This window comes from Pleurodeles waltl, chromosome 4_2 (genome assembly GCF_031143425.1).
Source record: "Pleurodeles waltl isolate 20211129_DDA chromosome 4_2, aPleWal1.hap1.20221129, whole genome shotgun sequence".
Taxonomy (NCBI): domain Eukaryota; kingdom Metazoa; phylum Chordata; class Amphibia; order Caudata; family Salamandridae; genus Pleurodeles; species Pleurodeles waltl.
Window position 1 is genome coordinate 673927545 of NC_090443.1, and position 26422 is coordinate 673953966.

Here is a 26422-nt window from a genome sequence, read left to right on the forward strand (position 1 = left end):
GTGTCAATCTCAGTGCCCTTGCACATAGTAAAGGGTTTCTCTGGTGTACTCAATCAAGTAGAAACTTGCCATAATTTTATTGCCAACAAGTAGTGTCACACAATTTCCTCCTTGTTGAGGTGGACTCCCTGGCATGGATCAGCAAAACCACATGTTAGGAATCTGGTGAATGTGGCTAAAGGAACTGACCACATCTGTGCTATGTATTTCACGAGAGGTAGAGTACATGGGATATCAGTCAAGAAGAGCTAGATAAAAAAACGGTTATATGTTTTTTTTTATTAAATAAGGGTGTCCATGGCATTCTTGCCCAGCTCAACATTGGATGCAAATCAACTGTTAATCTCACACTCTTTTGTTACAGTTCATCACTCCTGACATTGGTGTGTAAGGAGAACTTTAGCTCTTTACATAACAGTAGCTGTTGCTTGGTTTGTTAATATAGGAATATTTTAACATATTAGTTTTGAGATCCAAACAACTAACCCATCTCAAACCACGAAGCGCACAGCTCCTTGCTTCTGTTCATCCTAATGCCTGGAATGGTCAATGACCTATTTAGGGTGGGATACAGCTTACGATCACGCTATTCCAAAGTTCATTTTGTGGAAAAAAGTTCATTTTGTGAGTGTAGAGAAAGTAAAATGGTCTGAGAGAGATAAAAGTCAGTCTCAAGGAAAAGTTAAATGAGGTTAGAGTTTCAGAAAATGGTGATGACTGACTCATTTATTTCTACCTGAATATTCTTTTTCAAAAATATCTTTCTCAGAATTTTGAATGAACTATAGATGATAAGCCAACCTAAAGTTTTGAAAAAAAATGTTTTCATTTATAGGGTGCCAGATTTGTGAGGTCAGAGTGAGGGTTTCGTGTTTTAAACACTGACTTCAGAGGTGAGATGACAGCAGCTTGTAGTATGTTTTGGGGGGATTATAAAGATTTTGTTGGCATAACTTCACAAGTAGCACACAAAAGTTGATAGGAGAAATGCTTGCAATTTGTCTAACTCAATGTAGTTGCTCGGGGTACTATCCCAACCCATCATTCTTTTGTCACCATGCCACCTCAGTTTCAACACAGCGTTATGAAAATCAGCTTTGACCCTGCTCCTAATGGGGACAGTCCATCCTGAACTGCCAGGCCAGGTCCTCACTGAACCAAAACACAGGCAACCAAGGACTATTTCACTCTATTAAGGGCTCATTAGCCAGGTATGGCGTGGTTCTAGTGGCAGAGTGAGCTCAGAACCCATGTAGGGGTTATCCTTGCCATTTACGGTGGTGCATCAAACACATCAACGTTGATGGAAGGAATGCTTGCAATTTGTCTACACATTGGCAATCGCTTGGGGTAGCATCCGAACTGATTGTTCTTTTGCTCACAATGCTATGTCAATTTGGACCCAGCCAAATGCAAATCAACCTGTCTTGGGTTGCTTGTGTTCTGGTTCAAAGAGGATTTGGCTTGGTAGTTCAGGTTGGACTGTTCCTACTGGAGCAGGGTCACAACAGATTTGCATATGGGCAGCCCTCTTCTGAGGTGGCATGGTGGGCAAAATAATTATGGGTTGGAATGCTACCCCAGCAATTGCCAGTGGGTAGCAAGCATCCTTACATCACTTTTTGTACGTTTGAGATACCTTCACAGATGGCTGATCATATCACATCCAGGACTACATTTTTGACATAAGGGTTAGCTTGAGAGAAGCGGAGATGCCTTGGTTTCCTTGAAATTCAGAGTTGGTACACAGCAGATTCGATTACATTGTTGATATGTGGGTTGAGAGATAAAGTAACAATGTTCAGACTTTCTTACAGGGCTGAATTTAGAAACTGCTATACAGGCCCCGGTATCCCTTAGACTCTTCAGTGAGACACACGCCAATATATTTTATTGGATGTGGTGAACTAATAGGCAATTTTATTTGATATGGGTGCACTAGTTTCAAGAAACGGAGCTCACCATTTCCCACAAAACACACAAAGGCAGATGTGCAATCCAAACTGTTTACCTAGGTACCCAAAGCCAAGCCTTCAATTCGTGTTAAACCAGAAAAAATCTCTAAATGATATCATGGACTTATTTACACTAGAATTGTGAAGATGGTAGAAGTTCCTTGAGTTTTAAACTGTGGTTTCCTTAAAGAGTACTACATAGCCTTTCTCGATTTACTGTTGTAGTTTTAGGGAATCGGGTTGCTGATCTATTAGAAAGACAGGTCAAAGTCTTGATGTGGGGGCTGTGACAATGCCCAAACAGTCCACTTATCACAAAGGTACACTGGTTTCTCTGTAGACTCCCTGGATCACTCATGGCAGCTCGGCACAGCAGCAACACATTACTCACAGGAAATGCATGTAATAAATCAGCAACGACTAAACAAAAACATTTCAGTTGTCTAACAATAGCCCCAACTCTAAAGATGTGAAACAACCCTGTGGTGAATGCCGAAAATACACCACCCCAAGCTGGAAAATATGTTGTCTTTGTAATTACATGTCCAAAGCATATACGAATCAATCCAGGTTTAATCTTATGGACATTGTTTCACAGAGCAGAGTTATCCAATCAATCATTTATTTTTACATTGTTTGGAAATAATCTAAGATATTACCCTTGTTATAAGTCTCAAGCCTGATATTGAACTTTTCCTTAGTCCAATTTAGCAGTTAAACTAACGACTTGAACTTACGTAGTATGAGCGACATTAACCTACAAAATACCTCCCGGAGATTTGATGACAACATTTCATAGTTTTAAGAATCAGGATAGGAGTGGCCGCGGTTCACACAAGGAAAGCCCCTGGTAAGGTGCACATCAGCTGGTTCCTTTAGCATTTAGTGGGTGTTTAACTAAACCATCAAAGGGCAGCCCTGAGAGAGAAACACACAATTTTCTTATAGGCACATACATTACATATTGCTGTGTAAATACTGTTCGGGTATTTTAATAGGGCACCAAATATTCAATCAGTTTCTTCTATTGTTTTTTTAAGAACTGCCCTCAACATATTTAGCTTTTTACATATTTGGAAATAACAGCTGTAAAATATGTGTTTTTGTTCTATTTAGTAAATGCACTTTTGAAAAGCTCAAGTCTTATCCCTTTCCTTTCCCAAATAGCTAGATAGTGTTTAGCTCACTTGATTGATTCAGTTGAGCAGACATTGAAATATTTACATGGCTGCATGTAGCTCCTAGCTCGCCTGTTAGAGACTGCATTTTGATGGTCATATACGACACATGGCCAAGTCACTTTTATATCTACAATACTTGAACAATGCAGGGATGGAATTATTATTTTTTTCATCTGACTGCCAGTACATGGACACAGGAAGATCAGGTATGATCTAGTTAGCACATCATATTGCCAAAGCATGTGCCACTCAATTTGCATATTTTGCTCCATAATTAAGAAGGCATTGTTGCATAATTTTATGCCCCATGCTGCATAATCCCAGTAACCCCGGCAGTGTAAAAGCTCTGCAGAGTGAATTGTTGGATTTCTTTAAGATAAAAATCCATATTTCACAGTAAACCTTGAAATATATTCCATATTTCATGGTTTCTGTAAAATATGGGGTTTTATACCACTGCAATTTGTGCAATATTTGACCTACGTTTAAAGTACTTCAGAAATACACTTAGTTATCTTAAGGTTTTGAATTTAAAGAAAACAGCACTTGAGATTGTACAGCCATGGAAAGCTACACAAATCATAACTCGTGTTATGTGACCCACATACAAACCATAACTTCCACTCCAAATTGAGTTTTGAAGAATTCAATTGAAATGTTCATCCAGAAAATCAATGAAATGAGAACCATTTCTTTGTGGGTTGTACATCACATGCAGGTATCCATAGTTTTTATTTTCCAGAAGACTAAAAAAGCTAATAATGCCAGTACCTTGTATGCTACGGATAAAGAATATACATTGTTTTTGTTGTTGATAGTTACGAAAACTGAATGATTTGATGGCATTGCGTGGTCTGTTTCCAGTGAGCCTGTGGGAATTCTTTCTGCAGAAAACTGAAGGCTTTGAAACCAGTACAACAGGAGTTTGGAAGTTCTAAGGGAAGGCTTTTAATTCGGTGGAATTTGAAAAATCAATTGCCATCACAGCCTGCCCGCAAGATAAATGTGAATATGGGGCCGTCATCCCTTTGTCACGTGATCTTCTCGCATCCCGAGGCCTACACGCTCAAATTCAGCGAGTCCATCAGGCTGATGAGTAAATAAAGGAAGAAAATGTATGCATAGTCTGAAGATGCAATTTCGGTTGATCAGTATGTGCATTTGTTGTGGCTTAACATGATAGTTACAGATAACGTTATCGCCCTTTGACCCTGAAGTCCATCTTGCGTAAGCCGTTGCTTGTTTAACGACGTTAGATTCTACAATTTGCTGTGCTAGTCTTATAGATTCAATTATCCTTAAATGTTAGATCAATGTCTTGGTTTGGGTTTTAACAGTGACCTATGCAGAGCACTGTCATTAAATTACAACATGCCCTGATGTTAGTCTCTCGGTAACGACACTAGAGTAAGTGTATCATAAATAGTGCTTCCTACCCACCCACCTCCCTCACCCCACTCGCTGCCCATCACTAAGAAACAATAAAAAATGCGAAACTTTTTTTTATTTTACGTCATTTGTGTTTCGAAAGTTCTAATGTTTCATTTGCCGCTTTGTAACAAGAGACTACTGGGAAACATGAAAGTCGATAGAAGAGAAACTGTCATTTGTCTATCTTATTGGCTGTTTTTCTGTTACACTTTTACTATTGGCGATGCAACACATTTTTCTATCAAGGCCAGATTCTTAAGATGTATGTTTTTTTAATTAAGGGCTTTAAATTGTTTTTTTTCAGAATACTCTTGGAATTTACTGAGTAGTTATTCACCCCATTCCTGTTACTTAGTTTTGTCTCCTTGCTGCTTTTCTGTTAACATGCTCGTCAAGTAAAACTTGAAAAGAGTTGTAATACAGCAAAGCATTGTGAGACATTCAACTAATCCTAGGGATGGATCTGTTATTTTCAATGGACTTCAACATCTGCACATACCTAAATGTTACCTTGGTGCTCAAGAAATAACGATGATCTCAAACTCACTATCCTAAAGTGCGTTTTAAAGCGTAATAGGACAAGGAGATAGCTTTGAAATGTACAACACTTGTATATCTCCATGAGTACTCAAAGGGAGTTTACTGGGAATATTTTTCTAATAGTTATGATGATGATGATAGTAATAATAGATATTATTGTTGTTATTGTTAGTAATATTAGTAATAATAGTCGTTGTAAAATAAGTGGTAGTAGTATATATTTATGTGTTCTCTATGTGCCTCCGAGCCACTAGGCAAAGTAGTAACAAAAAGTTGGTCGGGTTAATCGGGCACTCATGCTTGTTGACCATACTAGTTTAACTTAAGGTACATAAAGTTTAGAGGAGTGCAGCGATTTGTCATAATAATGGCTCATACACTTACATGCTGCACTCTACGGCCTCTAGGCACACAACAGGGGTCAAGGTCACCCAGCTCAACTGTACCCATTTCATCGACTACATAACGATTAGACCTTTTATGGACCTAGCAGGACCTAACAATATAATAGTGGATGCCTTAGTCAGCTAAACTAACAGGATGGCTTTACTTGTGTATGCTATGCAGATAAATATAGAGGCAAACAAATTGCACTGTAAGCAACAGAGGCCTTGTACGCAGCTACAGACGCATTCCCTTCTTCCACATGAGGAAGCTTTGTGACACACATGCACTGATCTCCAAGTCCATGCCTTAGAAATGTTGGTACTTAACCTCAGTTAAATCTCCAAAATGTGTTCTCTCATATTTCCATCCCTGTGATACATAGTAGCCGATTAAGCAGTAAATATTACCACCACATGTGCACTTTGCGCCTGTTCGATTAAATCTTCCCTCGAAGAAAGGAGACATCATCTGCAGGTGGCTCAGACTTCTAGAAAGAAGAGGTAAGCAGCGCACCCCTGTGCGTAAGCCCTTGGGTGCATCAAGCAGGCACCTTCCACCTCCACTCACCGTATCCTTCCCTGAGAAAGAGATAGCTGCAGCATGTACTTAATTAGGGTATTCCCTTCCCTCCTACAGGAGGCAGTCGACTGGAGCCTGTTAACTGAGTGGGTGGCTGTTGAGGTCATCTGAGGGAAACAGGGTGAGGAGGAGGAAATTATGGTAAGTCACATTAATTGAATTCAAACCGGCCCCCTGGGAATCTTCCAGAAATGTTATTTCTATTTTTCCAATAATTCTACCTAGTAGTTTGCTCCACAGGTTCCTAGCTCGGATAATGCAGCTTAACTGGCTCCTACCCGTGCTAGAGTACAAACTGAGTGCTGGCAGCCAAGAGGAAGAGAGGGGGTTAAGACTAAGAAAAACATACTGATCAAACATATTGATCAAAGGCTAATCACCTTCAGTCTGGTGAATTGTAGGAATTTTGTTACATTATAAATACACACACACACACATGCATAACACCATAGGCAACAAAATGTACCATATATCCCTGTGTACGTGAACATTTATAATTTGATTATATGTATATATCTAGATGTGCATATTTCTTTGTACAAATATTTATAATAACTACGGTTTTTAAAATATATAGATACTCTTTATATCTGCTTTACAAAGGTATATATTACTCATATATATATATATGTATATATATATATTTATATATATAGATATATAATAATATTCTATGCTTAACATGTTTACATGTTTATAGATCATTGCATAGTTTTTATATAAGTTGTTTAAATAGATGCTTATGGGTCTCAGCTTTATTTATCTATCACAGTAGGTTAATATTATCATAACTATTTATCTTTAAGCACTTCACTATTGAAATATTGAGGAAAAGGTAACATTTTAAAATGAATAAATACATGCATAATTGAGATACAAATAAAATTAAAATAAATTATCTTCTAGTACAGCAACACTTGAAGTCTGTGTGTATACAATACAACTTAAAATCTCAATATACTATCTTCCTTACATATAAGTACCCTTTCAATGTAATCATGTATCTATATATTTATTGCTTTACTCCTACTGAAAAAAAAAACTTTCACTCTCTCCAGTGCACTATTCTGTCTCACCCTATACCTCTCTCAATCTTTCCTCTGTTTCCACTCTCTGACTTATCCCAAAAATCATCCTATCACTATGATCTAAAAAATGACTCTTTCTAGACTCTTCCCTCCTCTATCCCTCCTGGCTCACCCCAAACCTCATTTTAGTACCATGATCTCCCAAACAACCCTTTTAATTTCTTCCCTCACGTATCTCTCTTTTTATTCATCCCAAACCTCATCTTACTACATAGATCTCACAATTAACACTTTTTAGATTTTGACCTCCATTATTCTATTCAATCCTACTAACAGACTCACATGTGTACCACTCAAATTAACTCGTAGTTCCATATACTATCCACCACTAATCATTTGAGTTCCGGCGTAGCATGCTACTCATCAACAAGCATGTCAACGCCTCGTCAGGGGTAGTAAGCGCTATATAAATACAATTACAATACAGTACTCCAGGTTATAGGAAGAGAAATGGAAGAAGAAGAAGAACCATGTGGAAGTGAGCTCCTGCCAAAACATGATGTATCCTTTCAACAATATGGGGATGACGCCAGTTATAGGTTGAAATAGATGTTCAAACAGCCTCCTGACACTGATCATCTTTGTAACAGAAATACCTGTGTATACAAAAATATAGAGCTAAAACTCAGCTTACAAAAACCAGAGTTTCTCTGTATTTCTTCCAAACAAACCAGCAGTTTATTTGCTAAATGAACTGAATGTTTGAACAGAATAAGTATCATTTCAAAGGTTGTATGATGGAACAACACATGAGCGAACCACACATGCCTGAATAATGCAGTCGGAACAGCGCATGCCTTTACCATGCATGCCTTTGCAACCATTTTTTGTTGTAAAACCATGCCTAGTAAAGACAGTTGTGGGAACGGCATGTGTGGTTCTAGCATACCACCCCACCCACCTGCCCTAAAAATATAGCTACCCGACCCCTCCACCTGCCCTAAAAACATATCTACCCCACCCCTCCACGTGCCCTAAAGGCATATCTATCCCACTCTCGCACCTGCCATAAAAACACTACTACCGTGAGCTACACCACCTGCCCTAAAAATACTACTACCCCACCCACCCTAAAAACATAACTACCCCACCCCCCAACCACCCTAAAAACACAAGTACCCCGACCCTCCCCACCCGCCTTATAAACACAAGCCCCCCACCCCCCCACCGCCCGCCCTAAAAACATAACTACCCTGACCCCCACCTACCCTAAAACCATAACTATCCCCCACCCGCCCTAAAAACACAAGTACCCTGACCCGCTCTAAAAACACTACTACTCTGACCGCACCCCCTGCCCTAAAAACACTACTACCCCACTCCCACCTGTCCTAAAAACACTACCATCCTGCCCCCACCCAGCCTAAAAACATAAGTACCCTACCTCCACCCGTCATAAGAACATAACTACCCTGCCCCCACACGCCCTAATGACATAACTACCCTGACCCCCCACCCACCCTAAAACCATAACTACCCCCCACCCACCCTAAAAACACAAGTACCACGACTAGCCCTAAAAGCACTACTACCCAGACCGCCCCACCTGCCCTAAAACACTACTACCCCACCCCCACCCATCCTGAAAACACTACCACCCTGCCCCACCCAGCCTAAAAACATAACTATCCTACCTCTACCCGTCCTAAAAACATAACTACCCTGCCCCCAGCCACCACCCTAAAACATAACTACCCGACCCCTCACCTGCCCTAAAAACATAACTACCCCAACTTCCCCACCATCCGCCCTAAAAACATAACTACGCCGACACACCACCACCGCCCCAGAAACATAACTACCCCGTTCCTCCACCGCCCTAAAAACATAACTACCCCGACCCCCCACCACCCACCCTAAAAACATACCTACCCCGACCCCCACTGCCACTGTTAAAACATAACTACCCAACCCCCCACCCGCCCTAAAAAACATAATTACCCCAACCCCCACCCCACCCCACCCCCTTAAAATAAATAATTCTTACCCCCCAACTACTTCCCAACCCTGCCCCAGCCCCACTTACTTGCCGTGTCCTCTCCAGATGCAATCTCCCTTTTTCTCTCCCTTAACCATGCATGTGCGTTGTTCAGCACATGTGTGGTCAAGGCAGAAAAAATTGGGAGTGGTTGTACCGGCAAGCGTGATGGCGCTTACGTGGTAAACAACAGCGTTGTTCCGGACTTGATGTTCTGGATGTTTCCCATTTTAAAAACAACTTAATCGGCTGAGTTTTGTTTATGCTTCAGCTCTGAACCTAGCCATAAGCATCAAAGGCAATAGCAAAGGGTAAATCAACATCTCTGAGGCCCTGTTCAGGAGGTCACAGGTCAGGCAGGGGCTACTGTACCACAATCGTGGGGTTGAGGCCTTTTACCACTGCTGTCCTGTACCAGCCCGATTATGGATTTGCAGACTGAAGCAAGTACAACCCTTTCCTGAGCTAGAAGCTCAGTGGCAGCAAACGCGAGCAGTCACATGCTTCTCATCGAGGTTAGTGTGGGGGTACTGAGGCTCAATAATCAAGGCCACCCCTCAGCACAATAAGATCAATGTCTATCCCAGCACTTCTCTTAGAAAACAAGTATTTTATTACACATAGAATTCCACTACACAGACAATAGTGTAAAGGCACCTTGTTAGAAATGGGGTTTTTGGTTGGCAGTTAGGTTACCCTCTGTCCAAGCAAGAACCCTCATTCTAGTCAGGGTAAGTCACACACAATCCAAAATCAGCCTGTGCTCACCCTCCGGTAGCTTGGCACGAGCAGTTAGGCTTAACTTAGAAGGCAATGTGTAAAGCATTTGTGCAATAAATCATACAACACCATAGCATAACACCACAAAAATACACCACACAGTATTTAGAAAAATATATAATATTTATCTGGGTATCTTCAGGTCAAAACGATCAAAGTTGCAATACGAATTTGTAAAGATATCACTGAAAAGTGATAGAAAGTGTCTTAAGTCTTTAGAATATAAACAAAGTCTCTTTCAAGCACAAGTACCTGGTTGGGAGTCGAAAAATCTCCTCAGAGGGCCACAAGAGAAAAGGTGCGTGGAAAAAGGGTGTGTGCGTCGATTTCTCCCCAGCACACACAGACTTGCGTCGTTATTTTCCACGCGGGGAAGTCGGCGTCGTTTCCGGCGCGTGGACAGTCTCTTTCTATGGATCGCGGGGATTACCAGATGTCCCGGGTCTGTGCGGGGATTTTCCTGCTTGTTCTCCGGCTGCGCGTCGGTCTGCGGGGCTGTGCGTCGAAATTACGATCTCACGGCAGGCGTTGCGTCGATTTCTCCTCTAGACTTCGATCTGCGGGGCTGCGCGTTGAAATTACGATCTCACGGCAGGCGTCGCGTCGATTTCTCCTCTAGAGGTCGGGCGGCGTTGTCCTTACGAGGCCGTGCGTCGGATCTTCGATCGTCCCAAGAGCGTCGCGTCGATCAGCGTCGGAGTGCGGCGTTTTTCTCGCCGCGAAACAAGCTGTGCGTCGAAATTTTCGGCGCACGGAGCGTCCAATTAAAAGAGAGAAGTCTTTTTGGTCCTGAGACTTCAAGGAACAGGAGGCAAGCTCTATCCAAGCCCTTGGAGAGCACTTTCACAGCCAGACAACAGTTCAGCAAGGCAGCAGGGCAACAGCAAGGCAGCAGTCCTTTGTAGAAAGCAGACAGGTGTGTCCTTTGGGCAGCCAGGCAGTTCTTCTTGGCAGGATGTAGTTTCTGGTTCAGGTTTCTTCTCCAGCAAGTGTCTGATGAGGTAGGGCAGAGGCCCTGTTTTATACTAAGTTGTGCCTTTGAAATGGGGGTGACTTCAAAGAGTCTCTAAGAAATGCACCAAGCCCCCTTTCAGCTCAATCCTGTCTGCCAGAGTCCCAGTAGGGGGTGTGGCAGTCCTTTGTGTGAGGGCAGGCCCTCCACCCTCCCAGCCCAGGAAGACCCATTCAAAATGCAGATGTATGCAAGTGAGGCTGAGTACCCTGTGTTTGGGGTGTGTCTGAGTGAATGCACAAGGAGCTGTCAACTAAACCTAGCCAGACGTGGATTGAAGGGCACAACAAGATTTTAGTGCAAGGAAATGCTCACTTTCTAAAAGTGGCATTTCTAGAATAGTAATATTAAATCCGACTTCACCAGTCAGCAGGACTTTATATTACCATTCTGGCCATACTAAATATGACCTTCCTGCTCCTTTCAGATCAGCAGCTGCCACTTCAACAGTGTATGAGGGCAGCCTCAATGTTAGCCTATGAAGGGAGCAGGCCTCACAGTAGTGTAAAAACGAATTTAGGAGGTTTACACTACCAGGACATATAACTACACAGGTACATGTCCTTCCTTTTACCTACACAGCACCCTGCTCTAGGGGTTACCTAGGGCACACATTAGGGATGACTTATATGTAGAAAAAGGGGAGTTCTAGGCTTGGCAAGTACTTTTAAATGCCAAGTCGAAGTGGCAGTGAAACTGCACACACAGGGCTTGCAATGGCAGGCCTGAGACAGGGTTAAGGGGCTACTGAAGTGGGTGGCACAACTAGTGCTGCAGGCCCACTAGTAGCATTTAATCTACCTGCCCTAGGCACATGTGATGCACTCTACCAGGGACTTACAAGTAAATTAAATAGTCAATCATGGATAAACCAATCAGTAGTACAATTTACACAGAGAGCATATGCACTTTAGTACTGGTTAGCAGCGGTAAAGTGCCCAGAGGTCAAAAGCCAACAACAACAGGTCAGAAAAAATAGGAGGAAGGAGGCAAAAAGTTTGGGGATGTCCCTGTCAAAAAGCCAGGTCCAACACACCTGATTTATGGGTGTGAGTCTTTGTGCTGTTCAGGGTCTTTTCTGTCTAGCTCAATTACCCTTCCACCTGTTTTTCATGGGTCCCCCTCCTCATCCAGAGTTAAAGGTACTGGCTTTGGGTGCAGCCCCCCACCTCCATGTGCTATTAGCAGCTAGCTTCTCAGGCCCAGGGACTTTTATTCCCATAGGAGCAGTGCAGGACTGCGTTCAGCACACCTGCAGGAGTTGGACCTCACCGGGAGCAGTAAACTTCCAGGCAGCATACAGCACTCTTCAAGGGAGCTGCATGACAGCTGGCTGCACACCGCTTTGCTTGAAGGATCATGGCATGAGTGGAGGCTTCTGTCGGTGGGCCTCTTCTGGCCCACTGGTGATAGATCTATGCTCACAGAGGGCTCACTCTAGTAGTCCACTGAGTACCTGGTGCTTCTTTTTGGGTGTGACGACAAACAGCCCACAGGTAATTGTGGCTCTGTGCAGTGGTCTCTAGGCATGCACAGCCACGATTCTTTATGAGGCATCCCAATGACACCTCTCAAATCACCTGGACTTTAGGAATGGTCCAACGCACTGACACAATCTGGCAGTGCCATGATCACTCACTCCACTTGGGGGCAGGGGGGCACACAGATCACCAACAGGCACTTATCCCAACTTTGGTCGGGTCTTCCACTCGGGCACACATCTTCCGCTGTAGCTCTGACGGGGATAAATAATGAAGATTGCACTGCCCATTATTGCACTACTGTGATTCATTTAATGTAAGTGCTTAGCAAGTCTATGTTAGACAGACCCTATGCCAGCCTCAATTATGGCAGTCCCTTTCATGATCAGCTCCGCATGTGGGGTTGGCATTTTCTTCCCTCTCTGACACACAGGATGTCTTTGCACCCAGGACACTTCAGTACTTTCTCCTTCAGATTACAGGCAATGTTGCATCATCTCCGGGAAGTTGGCTGTCAGTAAGAGACCAACAGTTGGCTGCTCTGCTGAGCACTCCCCACCCTTCAGTTGAAGAGAGCACAACAATGAACACCATTGGGACTTGAGCTATGGTCTTTAGAACAATTTTACAGATGGGGGATGTGTATTCCAGGTCTTCTTCTTTGAAACCTGTTTGGGTTGGTAATCTTTCATGTGTCGTGGACAAGCTCTATTCTTTTCCTGCAATACTTTGGACAGTTTCAAAGTGGTTGCCCACTACAAACGTACAAAGAGATGTGAGCAGGTTTCCTCCAACTGTCTATGAACCTTCCTGACAGAGATCATATAGAGAGCCAAGCCTCTTAACCCCTTCAAAGGACTTGTTTCTCTAATGGGGAGTGCATGGGTGGTAGCCCTCTGTCACTATGAGCGTGTGCTTGGTATTCCCCTCCTGGTTTAGGTCAAAGTCCAGAATCTTTCATCAACAAAGACAGGGCCTAGGTCAATGCATGCATATAGGATTAGTATGTGAAATGACAACAATTACAAACTAGGATCTAGGTATAGGCAGTTCAGGCAAGCAGGGCAGCAGACATGGCTATACATTATGCAGGGGACGTTCTCGTCCCAACAATCAGATGACACAACCAACTCTTTCAAACAAATGCAGATCTCAAAAAGACAGATCAAGCCATGGAAATAGCAACATTTTACTTAACAAGACTGCTCTTAGGCCTCCTCAAGCCACGTCTTCTGCGACTAAAAGCAGTCCTTCCATTTGCTGCACCACCATATCGCGAACAAAAAAGTGTCACAATACTAAGCCTGTTCTAACATCACTAAACTGGCTACCCCAGGGGCATACACACTTTCAACGCTACCTGTCTAACTAGCAAGCCATTACACAGAGAGAGACATGTCAAATATCAAAACAATCAGATGATATTTGGAAGAAGCAAAGACTGACAGTGCAATATTCCTGTGTTTCAACTTTCTGAAATTTAGGGGGCATGGGCAACATGGCAGCCGCATCGGAAGCTTGTTAGTGAGTTTTGAGCCCGGCCTATCTATTATCCTTCATTCCTCTTGCCTATCCGACTATGGACATTTGATGACTGTAGCCCAGACTCCTTTTTGCAGCGTGACAGAGCCACCTGGCCCGGTCCTGTATGGCTACACCTTTGCGTTAGTGGAACTGCAGCTGCAAGGTGTCTGTAGCCGGAGAGGACCTGCTGACCGATTTACCCTGCCACAGATGTACATCGACATGGGGACTTCACGCCTACCTCACTTGAGCTTTGGGAAAGGTCTTCTGGGGATTCAGAGGTGTTCGATCCCTTCTACTGCTGCTCCGGCCCTTCACCTAGACCCCCAGTGCAGACCTTCCGTGCTCCTTGGGCCTGCGGCTGCAGATGCTTTGGAGCGGCGTGATGCAGCCTGGGACTGCTTGCTGGATCGCAGACACAGGTTGGTGTGTGTTTGCTGGCACCAGGGTGTGCACAGACCTGGCTGTGTCTGCCCCTGACATTGTTTGCCCCAGAACTGCGGTGGCCTCATGGACCTGCCAGCTTGGATTGCCCAGCCTGCTGGAGATGTGCTGCGGGGAGGGCATGCATGCTGAGGACTCTTGGGCCCTGCTGGATCCTGTGCTGCTGCCCCCACTGGGCCACTATAGGGCTTGTGCAGTGGCCACTGGGAGAGGTGCCGGGGAGTGCTGACCTGTGGACTTGCCTGCTGATCACCCACCCTTCAAGCCTGGATACACCGGATACATAGTTGCACATTGAGGGTGGCCTCCAGTGACTTGATACTCTGTCTGAATGGCTCCTAGGTCAGAGGAGCTCTTCTTTTTAGGCCTAGCTGGGCCCCTGTGTCACCTGGCCCATGTGTGGGCCTGCTATTGTCACTGCAAAGGAGGAAGCAAGACGCTGAGGGTTCAGCTGCTGAGCCGTGGTAGAGCAGTACATGTTGGGAATTTCTGGCTGAGCATAGGTGCTCTTGAGGGAGACCATCACTAGCCACTAAGGGGCTGCTCGTGCTGCACTCCCATTAGGAACCTGGGAGTGCAAGCGGGTCCTGTCTCTGGTTGGTGCTGTCCATCGTCCTGTGTAGCCATCCAGCCCATCTACTGAGGCAATTGCCACCCACCACGGGGAAGGATAGACCGCAGAGAGGGTCTCAGCAGACTAAAATAGACAACTTCACAGCTCTGGGGTCCCCTAACGGAGCCAACTCCTCTGCTGCCAGACAACTCGGAATGCATCTCTAAGCCACAGGTCTGACTGGTGCTCAACTACTGACTGCAATCGAGGCCTCGGATGCGGTTGTTCAGGCAAAAATTAGCAGTGTCTCTCAAGATTTGGGTCTGTTGCATGCAGATCTTCGTAGGGTGGCGGAACACTCCCTGTCTACTGAGTGAGATGTTGTGGAGCGGAAGGGGGGCGGCCTCATTGCAGGCTGTGTTGGAGTCCCTGTCAGCCAAAACAATCACGCTGTAGGCAAGAGCTGAAGATGCAGAGGGCAGCTCCCACCAATGTAACCTCTATTTTGTTTTCCTGAGGGTGTGGAGGACCAGACTCTAGAACTCTTTCTTGAGCACTGGATAGCGACAATGATTCTCTTGGCTCAATTGTCTACCTATTTGGTGGCTGAGAGAGCTCACCATGCCTTGGTGCCACAGCCCCTGCCAGGGACCCCAAACCGCAGTCATTGCAAAGGGGCTATCTTAAGTGTGGTACATCAGGACAAAGATCCCAAATTTGAGATTCATGAGATTCATATATTTCCTGACTATACAAGGCAGGTGCAACATCTACACCAGATATTTGGGGGGTCAAACAGAAGCCATAGGACTCCATTATATGCTTTTGTATCCTGCGAAACTGAACGTATTGCACAACGAGCGTTCATAGTTTTTCACCAGCCCTGAGGAAGTGTGAGACTGGCTGAAGATCTGTGGAAGTGACAGAATCCTGGTGCCACCTCCTCACAGAACTGGCAATGGGACAGGGGAGGTCCTGCTGCTCACAACAGTTGGAAAAGCAGAGAAAAGTAGGTAGTGGGGATTCCAGATCCATCTCTTGGATGGTGGCCAGACAGGATGGTACACTTGATTGTAAGTGGGTGAACATAGTGTGTTGTGGTGTGCATTTGGGGTCAGGCTGGGCCTGGTGACAGTTGCCAGCTGTGGTCCCCAGGCTTTAGCTCCTCATCTATGTCATTGTAGTTGAGAGTTGATGTCTAACTGCAGTAGTGGGTCCTTTGTAGTGTAGTGAGTTTTGATCGGGGGATATTACAAGACTGCAATGATTGGGGAGACACAAATTGTTCTGGAGTGTTTGCCAGGTGGGTGGGATGAGTTGTTCTATTTCTTTAACATGTTTTTATGTTACAGTAATGGCGCACAGATGGATGGCAGGGTGGGGAAGGATGGATGGATGGGTCAGGACGATCTGCAGGTTTTTATGGTTACACGAATAAAGGTGGTGACATGAAATGTGCGGGGTCTTAACTCCTATGTGAAGAGATACAGAGTCCACATATACCTCAAAAGACAGGGTATACAGATCACTCTACTCCAGAATAAACCCTTTTCGAGAGCGCGGCCCAGAAGGTACAGAGGAAATCAAGGGGGCAGTTTTATTTTGCTACATATTCCAACTATGCTTGCAGTGTCTCAATATGGGTGGCTCCCAGGTGCCATTCTGGAAGCAAAACTTTAAAGCAGATATTTAGGGTAAATCCCTCCGGTTGTGCTTGTTGAATGTTTATTCACCCAACACTGATGATGGGGAGTTTTATCTAGACGTGGAGTGGGAGCTCCTCCCCTACTTTAGGGCCCCCCTAATCCTGGCAGGGGATTTTAAACATGTGCTGGATGGTGATCGGGATCGCCATCCTCCCAGGTTGGGTACCGAGCAGAATATGGTGACTGCGCTGAGTACAGTAATGGACTCAGTGGGCTGCTTGGATGTCTTGCCCACAACAAACCCAGATGTCAGAGAATACACCTGTTATTCCCCAACTCGTGGTACATATAGTCACCTAAACAGATTCTTAGTCACTGCGGATGTTGCCACTGAGGTGATGCCGACGCAGACACTGGGTGCGTTCCTTTTGGATCATGCACTGTTACTTTTGGAGTGGGGGAATGGGAGGCAACCATCCTCTGGTGCCCTGTGGTGGCTCAGATCAGAGGCACTCACTGATTTGCTTTTATGTGAGTAGCTCATAGCAGTGACCACTGGATATTTTAACTCCAACTGGTCCACAGCATCACAGAGGAGATTAGAATGGGGTGCACTGAAAGCTGTGACACAAAGCCAGTGCCTGTCACGTATTAGCGGCACCAGGCATTGCTTGTACGTCCAACTGCTTGAGGGAAAAAAGTGATTGGCGAACCTCCAAAGGGCAGCTTCTACACAGGGGTCTCAACGACAGTCACTAATAACAGCCTAGAGGGCAGTGGGGGAGGCTTTGGATAGGCTGGACTGGTTGGTTCAGCGTAAATTTCGCCAGTTATTTCATTGTGAGGGTGACAAATCAGGACATCTACTGGTGTGTCTACTTAAAAGGGAATGCCCGCCTTCGGTGATTCTTTCTCTGAGGTACCACAATGACACATTGGCAGGGGCCCGGACTGCAATCAATCTCCTTCTGCTGTATCATCCTGGGTTTGTTTATAACTTAACAGGGGACAGTAACTTAGAGAAGACACTGGATTCTTGGATCTGTTGTTATTTCCTAGCCTCATAGCTGAAGAGTCCAAGGCCCTCGAGGAGCAACTCTCGATAGAGGAGCTGAGGGAGGCTGTCCAGAGGATGGCATGCGGAAGGTTCTGTGACCAGATGGGCTGCCGGTGGAGTACTACCAAACATTTTCAGAGTTACTTCTTCCCCGTTTACTAAAAACCCTTTTCAAAGAGCGGAGGCAGAGGATTTTGCCACGGACCATGCGTGAAGCACAGATGGTCATGCTTCCCAGACCGGGAGGGTCCTGTCAGATCCCAGCTCTTATAGAGCCCTGTCCATGTTGGGGGTGGATGTCAAGATTCCGGCGAAGGCATAGTTACCAACCTTCTTCACGAGGACCAATGTGACATTATGCCAGGATGAGGGACCCAAATAAATCTGCAGAGATTGTCTTATGTGATCCACTTTGTCGCTGATGGTGAGTTGGAGGCAGCCTTAATTGTTTTGGATGTCAAAAAAGCATTCAACACCATGGATTGGGAGTGCCTTTGGGAGGTTCTTCAGGGAATGGGGTTTGGATCAGTAATTCTGTCCTGGGTGAAACTGCTCTATGCTGGCCCAGTTGCCTGGGTTCAGACAGGCTCTGTGGTGCTGGAGTGTTTCCCTATTGAAAGTGGTACCAGACAGGGCTGCCTTTTGTCACCACTCCTTTTCACCTTGGTGATGGAGCTGTTAGCCAAATGCCTTTGTCACAACATGGCCAAGTGGGGAGTCGCGGTGGGGGGCATCACTCATGTTGTCTCGCTCTATGTGGACAGCGTGTTAGTGTATGTTACCCACCCTGAGCAGTCAGTGGGGATCCTATTGCAAATCATGTCTGAATTCAGTGCAGTATCCAAACTCCATATCAATAGACAGAAGACGGTGTTGTTCCCACTGCCTTCACTGGCATGATTGTGGCAACCGAGCTCCCAGTAACTGGGCTTCAGTGGGAGAGAGACTATTTTTTTACATCTGGGGATCCAGCTAGCAAGTACCCCTGTAGGTAAATGTTAACTTCATCTGGGTACAGTCCTCAGAGTCCTGGAGGAGTCCATCCATTTCTAAGTCTTCTGCCACTGTCCGTGATGGGTAGGGTTGCATTCAGCAACATGGTTCTGTTACTCCGCTGCCTCTACACCTACAAAATGCTATGTGTGACATTCCTCCGTCCACCCTTTCCTGACTTAACAATCTCCTAGTGCCCCTGATGTGGGCAGGTAAGCGCAGCAGGGTCAAAATAGATCTCCTGAAGTTAGGCACTCACCTGGATGGCCTGGGTCTCTCAGACCTGAAATTGTACTACTATGCGAGCCTGCTGCAATATGCCACTCAGTGGTGTTCAGGTGGTCCCAATGGGGAAAGAAACCTACTAGGCACATGGGCTGCTGCGGAGGACCTCCCACACTGTCTCATGTTGGGGAGGAGACTCCCGGTCGATCACCGTTTCGTTGTTCAACAGGTGGCTACAGCCTGGGAACTTGCATTCACTCAGGTGCTACATCAGGCCCCCTATTTTAGCCATTTGTTGCTACGCTGGTTGAAACCCAAATGTACAGTCCCATCAGTGATGGATTTAACAAAATGGTTTGAGGGCGGTTGTACTACTGTTGGGAACCTATACTCTAATGGTGTTTTCCTCACAATGGCAGAAACTAGAGATGAGTTTGGCCACTGCCAAGGCTACTTCCCACAATATGCCAAAGTATCCAGTATAATCTGTGAGATCTGGCCTACCTTCCCAACTAAGCAAGTGGAGTCTTGGACTCTGCAGATTCTGCTGATCCTGGATGGACTCGTGGCTTGATCTTTCATATATACAAGGTTTTTACAGAGGATCAACATATTGAAGTGATGGCGGTTGGGGGCAGGTGGATGGGGCCATTGCCAACGCCCCTCACGGAAGAGAGTGTTTGCCCAAGTTAAAGAAGTGGCAAGCAATGTGAGGTTTAAACTTAAGCAGTTTTACTACACAAGATGAACAGGGCTTACTCGGAGGTATGTCCCTGCTGTGGGTCGACCCCAGCATACTTTCTCCATATGACCTGGTTCTGTGCCAAGCTACAAGGGTACTGGAAGGAGGTCTTGAGGACAGTGGATAGAAACACACAGGTGTCGGTGGAGGCCTCTGTTGAACACTGCTTGTTGGGAGAACTCCCGATGCCTAAACATGGGGCCTGCATACACCACAGGTTTGCACTGCTAGGACTGGTGCTGGCTAAGAGGAGAGTGGGCATACACTGGACACAGTCTGCAGCCCTGATGAGCGGTAAATGGCTGGCAGACATGCAGGAATGGGGCGTGGCAGAGAAGAGATGGCTCCGAGTTGTGCGCACAGGTGAGCACGCTGACCATGATTGGGCAATAAGGGCAGACATGTTGGTTGGCCGGTTGGTGGTAGATGAGCTGCCTACCCTCTCTGGCAGTTCCCGGATCGAGAGCTGGGGAAGCCCTGCATGGTGGTATTTCATGTTGTGTTGGAGTTGGAGCCCAGATGAGCGCTTATGTTCTTGGTGAATAGCTGTATAATTGTGATTGTGTGTTGGGGAGGTTGGGGCCCTGGTTACGCATCCTACCCCGCACCTTTTTCAGGGTTGATTATCTTCTTCCCTGCACTACCCCCTTTGCCCATTGCCCCCATAGTTCATCTTGAAATGTATTTTCCTACACAAGCTGTATTTGGGTGGGTAGCTGGGGAGGGTTTACCCCCATTGGGAATCGACACCTCCTGTTGATATTGCTGCTGTTTATTTAATGTTTGATGCATATGTTTCAACTTTATTGTTTGGAAATGGTACATGGCATGTATTTGTTTACATAATCCTTTTAAGACAATACTGTATAGTGTATCGAGCATGTTGATGCCCTGTGTGGTTCTGCATTCCCCCAGCTTTCTCATGTACATTTTGAGTCAAATGCTCATAAAGACATGTAAAAAAAAAAATCTTTCTAAAGTTTAGGAAATGTTCCACTATGAAATCTGCCTTTTCAGGCAACACCTCCAAAATGTGGAACTCCCTACTTACAATGTGGGTGACCACATGTGATCCAGGACCCTGCTTATGAACAACGAGAGATCTCAAAAACTTGTCTGGATAACACTCTGGAAAGTACACAATTGTGGTTCTTCTCTGAATGAAGTGCTCTGTTACTCTTGCTCAGTGCGTAATTTGTGCTGGTGGTTACTGGTGGTGGGCATCAACACCCATTTTAGGGACAGGGACTTAAATTTCCACATCAAACTTTGGCCTAGAAAATGGAGACATAGACAGAGAGAAGGATTGAGGAAAATAGGGAAATACTGTCTGAGAGAAAAAGCAAGCATGAAAAAGAACCTGAAAGATTGTGATAAAGAAATACAAAATGTAGATTCAGGAAAAAAAGATGCATGAGATATCAAGACTAGGCACCATGGTATTCAGCATCCGTAGCATTCCACAACACTGGTGGTTTGGCCCAAAGGAAAAAACAGTAGGCCTTGCATCTGTATGCCTTGGAGGAGGTAAGTTGATTATTGACATTCACACATCTTTCCTTTCAAGAAATCTATTTTGTAGTTTGATGGTAATTTATAAAGGCAGACTCAACTCATTCATCTCACAGACTTAAGAACGTTTGTACTGAGATTAAATATATCTGTGTGGTACAAGTCATTTAGAAATGCGTACTGAATAAACATGTATTTATGATCTACAACAAGCCTTCGAGTTTATATAATGTGATGTCTTCACTTTGTGTCATACCGTGAGATTAAAGTGACTATCTGTCTACGATCTGCAACAGCCAATGAGGCGAATGCCATTGTTAGTCTATGTTATGAGGAAGACCTTGAGGTAAATATGATTCTCTGTTTGTGACATAAGGTAGGCATTGAGGTGAATGTGATTCCGTGCCTCTGATCCATGACATGATGTGAATGGGATTCACACTCTGTGATAGGGGAAAGGAACTGAGGAGCACCTGATGCTCTGTATGTGATTTCTGAGAGTGTCTGAGGTGAATGTGATTGCCTCTCATCTGTGACAGGACTTCAGGTAAATATGGTTCTCTGTTTATGACCTGTGTGGAGCTAAGGTGAATATGATTATCGATAATCTGCAATTGAGCATTATATGCCTGGTGTAGATATACTGCTCTGGCTATGATCTGTACGAGGCCTTTGGGTGAATGTGATTGTCTCTGATTTGGAACTTGGCTTTTGGTGATAGTGAGGCTCTGGTTAGACCTTGAGATCAGTGTAACTTGAAAATCGGTCCACGACCTGGGGCAGTCCTAGAGGTTCATGTCACACTCTGTATAGTTTGTTGGGCATATCTCTTTGACACCACCATTAGTGCTACAGAGAACAGAAAAAAGAGACAGCAGTATTAATTCTGTTTCAAGCCTGGTTGCTGACACCGCTCGGAATCAACTATCCCATGTAGGCCAATCCCATTTCTTACCTCCTTAGGCACTGCCTGCCCCCACAGCCTGCTCCCCCCACAGCAACCCCCCCACAACCTCCAACCACCTGCCCCCACAGCCTGCCCGCCACAGCCTACCCCTTCCTTCTGCGGGTAGTGGTAACAGGCAGAGCACAGAAAGAGCGAAAGAAGAGGAGAGATCCGTCCTTTAAAATATTTTTTTCTGCTTCCCGTTCTTGCTTTTTTTTTAACCCTGGGAAATTGGATTACGTGGAAGAACGGGCTCGAGACCGACCTTCCCCTTTACTGTGAACTGGTTTTACAAACTTTACCAATTAAATCGAACTAGCAGGTGAACAATCTTTGTTAACGCCCGGAGTAATTGACTGTGCACTGTATTTTGTTGTTTTCTTTATACTAGAATTAATTTCCCCAAAATATAATTTCAATTTTCGCATTTTGAAAGAGGAGATTCGATTTCTTCTGTTTTCCTTATATATGTCTAGCAAAAATAAATCAGTGTTCGGAATTGTTGCCATTCTGCAACAAACAAAAAACGCTTGATGAATGCCCAGAAGGAAAGAAATTATTTGTCCCAATACTTTACATGAGACAGTATGAACCTACTCAGAAAACGGCTGATACTCAGAGGCAGTGATTACCTGAATTTACCTTTTAAACTGAGCATACATGTTAGACTTTATGCTAGCAAGAAAGCGCTTGAAACATAACTCCCCCAAGGAGCACAAACTCCTCACAAGGCACACCTCTTTTCATACAGCCTGCACAAGGAGGCGATGAACGGATGTGGAAATGACCTCTTTACACTATGGGCCAGATTTTAGTGCGCCTAGTGCCTCCTTGCACCACATTAGCATAATTTTTTAGAACGATAATGTGGCCCGACGAGGCCAAGTTCTCTGTGCCATATTTACAAAGTCCCTTGCGCCACATTATGCCTGCGCCAGGTATAATGTATGGAAGGGGGTGTTCCCCTGTTAGAGATTCCAATGCACCATTTTTAATGGTTATTTTTAAAGCCTGCACAGAGCAGGCGTTAAAAGGGGGCCTACCTTTTTTTCCAATGGTCCCCTATGTACTCTGCAGTATTAGTGCCAAGCTTTGAACCTATTGCCCCTACCCTGTGCCATAGTGCACCATAAATTAAATACAGCGCATGCATGGTGAAGTAGGGGGGCGCAAAGGGGCGCAAGAAAAGTGGCGCTGTATTGGATGCAGCGCCACTTTTCTTAAACTCTGGCCTACATTGTCTCCCTGCGGAGACTTCCAGCAACTATACATGGTCTGGTGCATGTCTATGTGTGGATTTCAGGCATTGGAGTGAGAGCGCAACCCTGTTTTCAAAAGTGCACCAGATTGACCGCCTTACTCCTCTTAGATGTTGTGACATAAAACATTTGGTACTAAAACAAACTGAATGATAAAATGAGAACTGAACGATTTGTTTAAAGGGATTTCAATTAGGGGAGACACCTTTTAGTATTATTCATGTAAATTGCACTTATACACTTTTTAGCAAACTGTTTCTACCCAAAAGCTTCTCAACCTTTACTTTCATTATAATCACTTAAAGCCACCAGACTGGGAATATCTCAGATCACTAACAACCTTGATAATTAGTGTTTCTGTTTCAAACTAGTGACCTGAAAGTGCTCCTGTCAGGTCAGCGACACATGCCTTGTCATTAGCTAACAGTGCAAAGCCTAATGACTCAATGAACAATGAGTGACTGAATACTGCCAAATCTAGAAGCCTGTCAACGTAACTTAGTATAACGTAACTTAAGTATCCACATGTGATATGATATACCCTAATACTAGTTCCTGGGACCAGCTCCATGCCATGCCCAGCTGAAAACTATGCAAGGCCCATGCTACTGACAGGGGGTTGACAAAGAGCCTGACCGTAGACAGACCCTGCGACAAACCCCATGTCATGCATGGCCTGAAGCTATGCTCAGTGAGAGAGTTGGGTGAATATGATCAAAAAAGTTACTGAAAAAGTAAAGGTTAAAAAGTAGGTATGTTACCAAAGGTTGAAGTTAAGTTATATTTAGGTAAGATAATAGGATGTTAGCTTATGCTTAAAAGAACACTAGCAATTCAATGAAAAAAACTAAGGGCCCGATTTATTGTTTGCCACTCCGGCTGTCCTCCGCCAGGGCGACAGAGAAATTTACTCTGTCGCACTGATGGAGGCGCTTATCGCCAAATTTTTAAATGCCTGTTGCACCTGCAGACATTTCAAGCACTGACAAGGACAGCGATAAAAGTAGTTCATGCCAATGCACTGTATCGTTGCCACACGGCTCCATCAAACGTGACAGCCAAATGGCAAAGTTATATATTTTTTTTAATTTTGAAAAAGAAAATCCCAACGTCGGATTATCGTTTTGTAAATAAAAAAATAAATACAATGCACCCCATACCATGGAAATTTCCTCCCATGGCAAGGGGGGCATTGACCACTTTTCAATTGGCTGTATCACCAGGTTTTTCCTGGCAGTGATGAACATTGAAAAACAGCTGTATGTTTGCCCATCTAAATTATGTGGGCGGACATATAGCCAAATCTCTGATGGCCATTATTCAGTCGGGCTGCCGGAGACGTTTGACCACAGCAGAGACCAGATAATCTGCACTGTCATCAAACTACCATCCGCCTACATTTAAATCAGGTGAGCAGATGGTAGCCTTGGCAGAAAGGGATCTCTAGCACTGTTGTGACAGACTTCCCTCTCTGCCAAAAATTAAATTGGGCCCTGAGTTTAAAGTGATGTTATGGTTGGGTCTTGTTATACCAAAAAAACTATGGTTTTAAACAAAAAACACTCAAATTCATCAGTTATAGTTTACTGAGCTAAATGTAACTTGCGCCCCGCCATGCACTGCTTCGGACCTCACATATTACATTACTCATGACATGTTCAATGACATCATTGATGACATTGTTGATAAAACCTCAAATAACAAGTAACTTTAACCTTTGTTTTTTCAGTGAATTTCAAGGGTTTTTTAAATTAAAAATTCGATATTATTACCATACCTAACTATAAGGTTACTATGACATTTGTTTTTTCAGTGAATACATACATACACACATTTATTTATACTAATCTAGTATATATACATATGTATGTGTGTGTATTACAGTGGTATCTAAAGTAAGCACAGGTTAGATAAAATACTGTAAAATAAACTATATGTAGCACATAGCATAACAGAAATCTTAATAAACATGATCACATATAACAAAAAAGATAACATAACAAGAATTAAGCAGAATCAAAACATGTAGCCATATACAGTTGAGAGGAAAAGCTTCCAATGCAGCCCCTTAATCCTAACTGTGATGGGGCCTAAGCAATAAGTTTAGCCTTTTTACAATTCAAATATAAAAGTCCACCGCCTCAGACACACTCTTAATATACTATACAACTTCTCATAATCAGGGGTGCAATGCAGGCACCTACAGCCTCTGCAGGCAGAGCAAGTTTGGTCCCAATCCCTCAGGGTCCCCCAACCCTTCAGGGGGCCCCGATTCATCATTAGTCAATGAATATCTGTGTGATATGGTAGACTCAGGGGCCCCTTATCACACTCTGCGGGGTGATTGCATTGCGTTACCCCACTGATCACAAGGCGAGTTCAGAATTCTTTGTGTGTGAAGATAATACACAACAATGTGTTTGGAACCATCAAAATCATGAGGTGAGAATGTGAGTGTCCTTTGTGTGAAGACACACACGCGCTTAAGCTGAATTCATTCACTGTCTCAGACTGTACTAAACAGCTTATTTAGGACATGCATGAATCACTACAAAGCAGCAGCACTAAGAGCATCCTGGTGTCTATGAAAAAAGATGAATGCCATCTGTAAGAGAGTCACCGACAAGGACCAGTGTCAAGTGTGCAGGTGACAGGGAGGTGTTAAACACTATGAGGTGCGGATAGTGCCAGAAATCGAAAAACATTGGTCCTGTGTTCCATAAATTGGAGGTCAAGGAGTGGCAACAGAAAAGGGGAGGAGTCATGAGGGGTAAGTTATACACTTATTTTTTTTAAACTCTTATGCAAAAATATTGGCAACAAGGGCCAATGTAACAGTGAAAGCCTAATTTACAGTTTGGCAGATGGGTTACTCCGTCACAACCATGAAGGATTACCCATCTGCCATATACGATTCCCACAGGATATAATGGGATTGTTATATGGTGGATGGGATATGCATCACGTTTAAGGAAGAGTAACCCCATCTGCCAAACTCTAAATCAGGCCCTACGTCTCTTCTGGCTTACTTAGTTGGCCTGTTAGTCACATACAGGATGACATTTTAAATATTTTACAGGGTGCAGGCACCTGATGCAGAAATATTTGG

General features: G+C 44.4%; 1 protein-coding gene across 1 annotated transcript in view; it reads right to left on the minus strand.

Moving 5' to 3' along the window:
* Nucleotides 1-26422, minus strand: part of ST6GALNAC5 (ST6 N-acetylgalactosaminide alpha-2,6-sialyltransferase 5) — a 712854-nt gene that overhangs the window by 675794 nt on the left and 10638 nt on the right. The window lies entirely within an intron of this gene.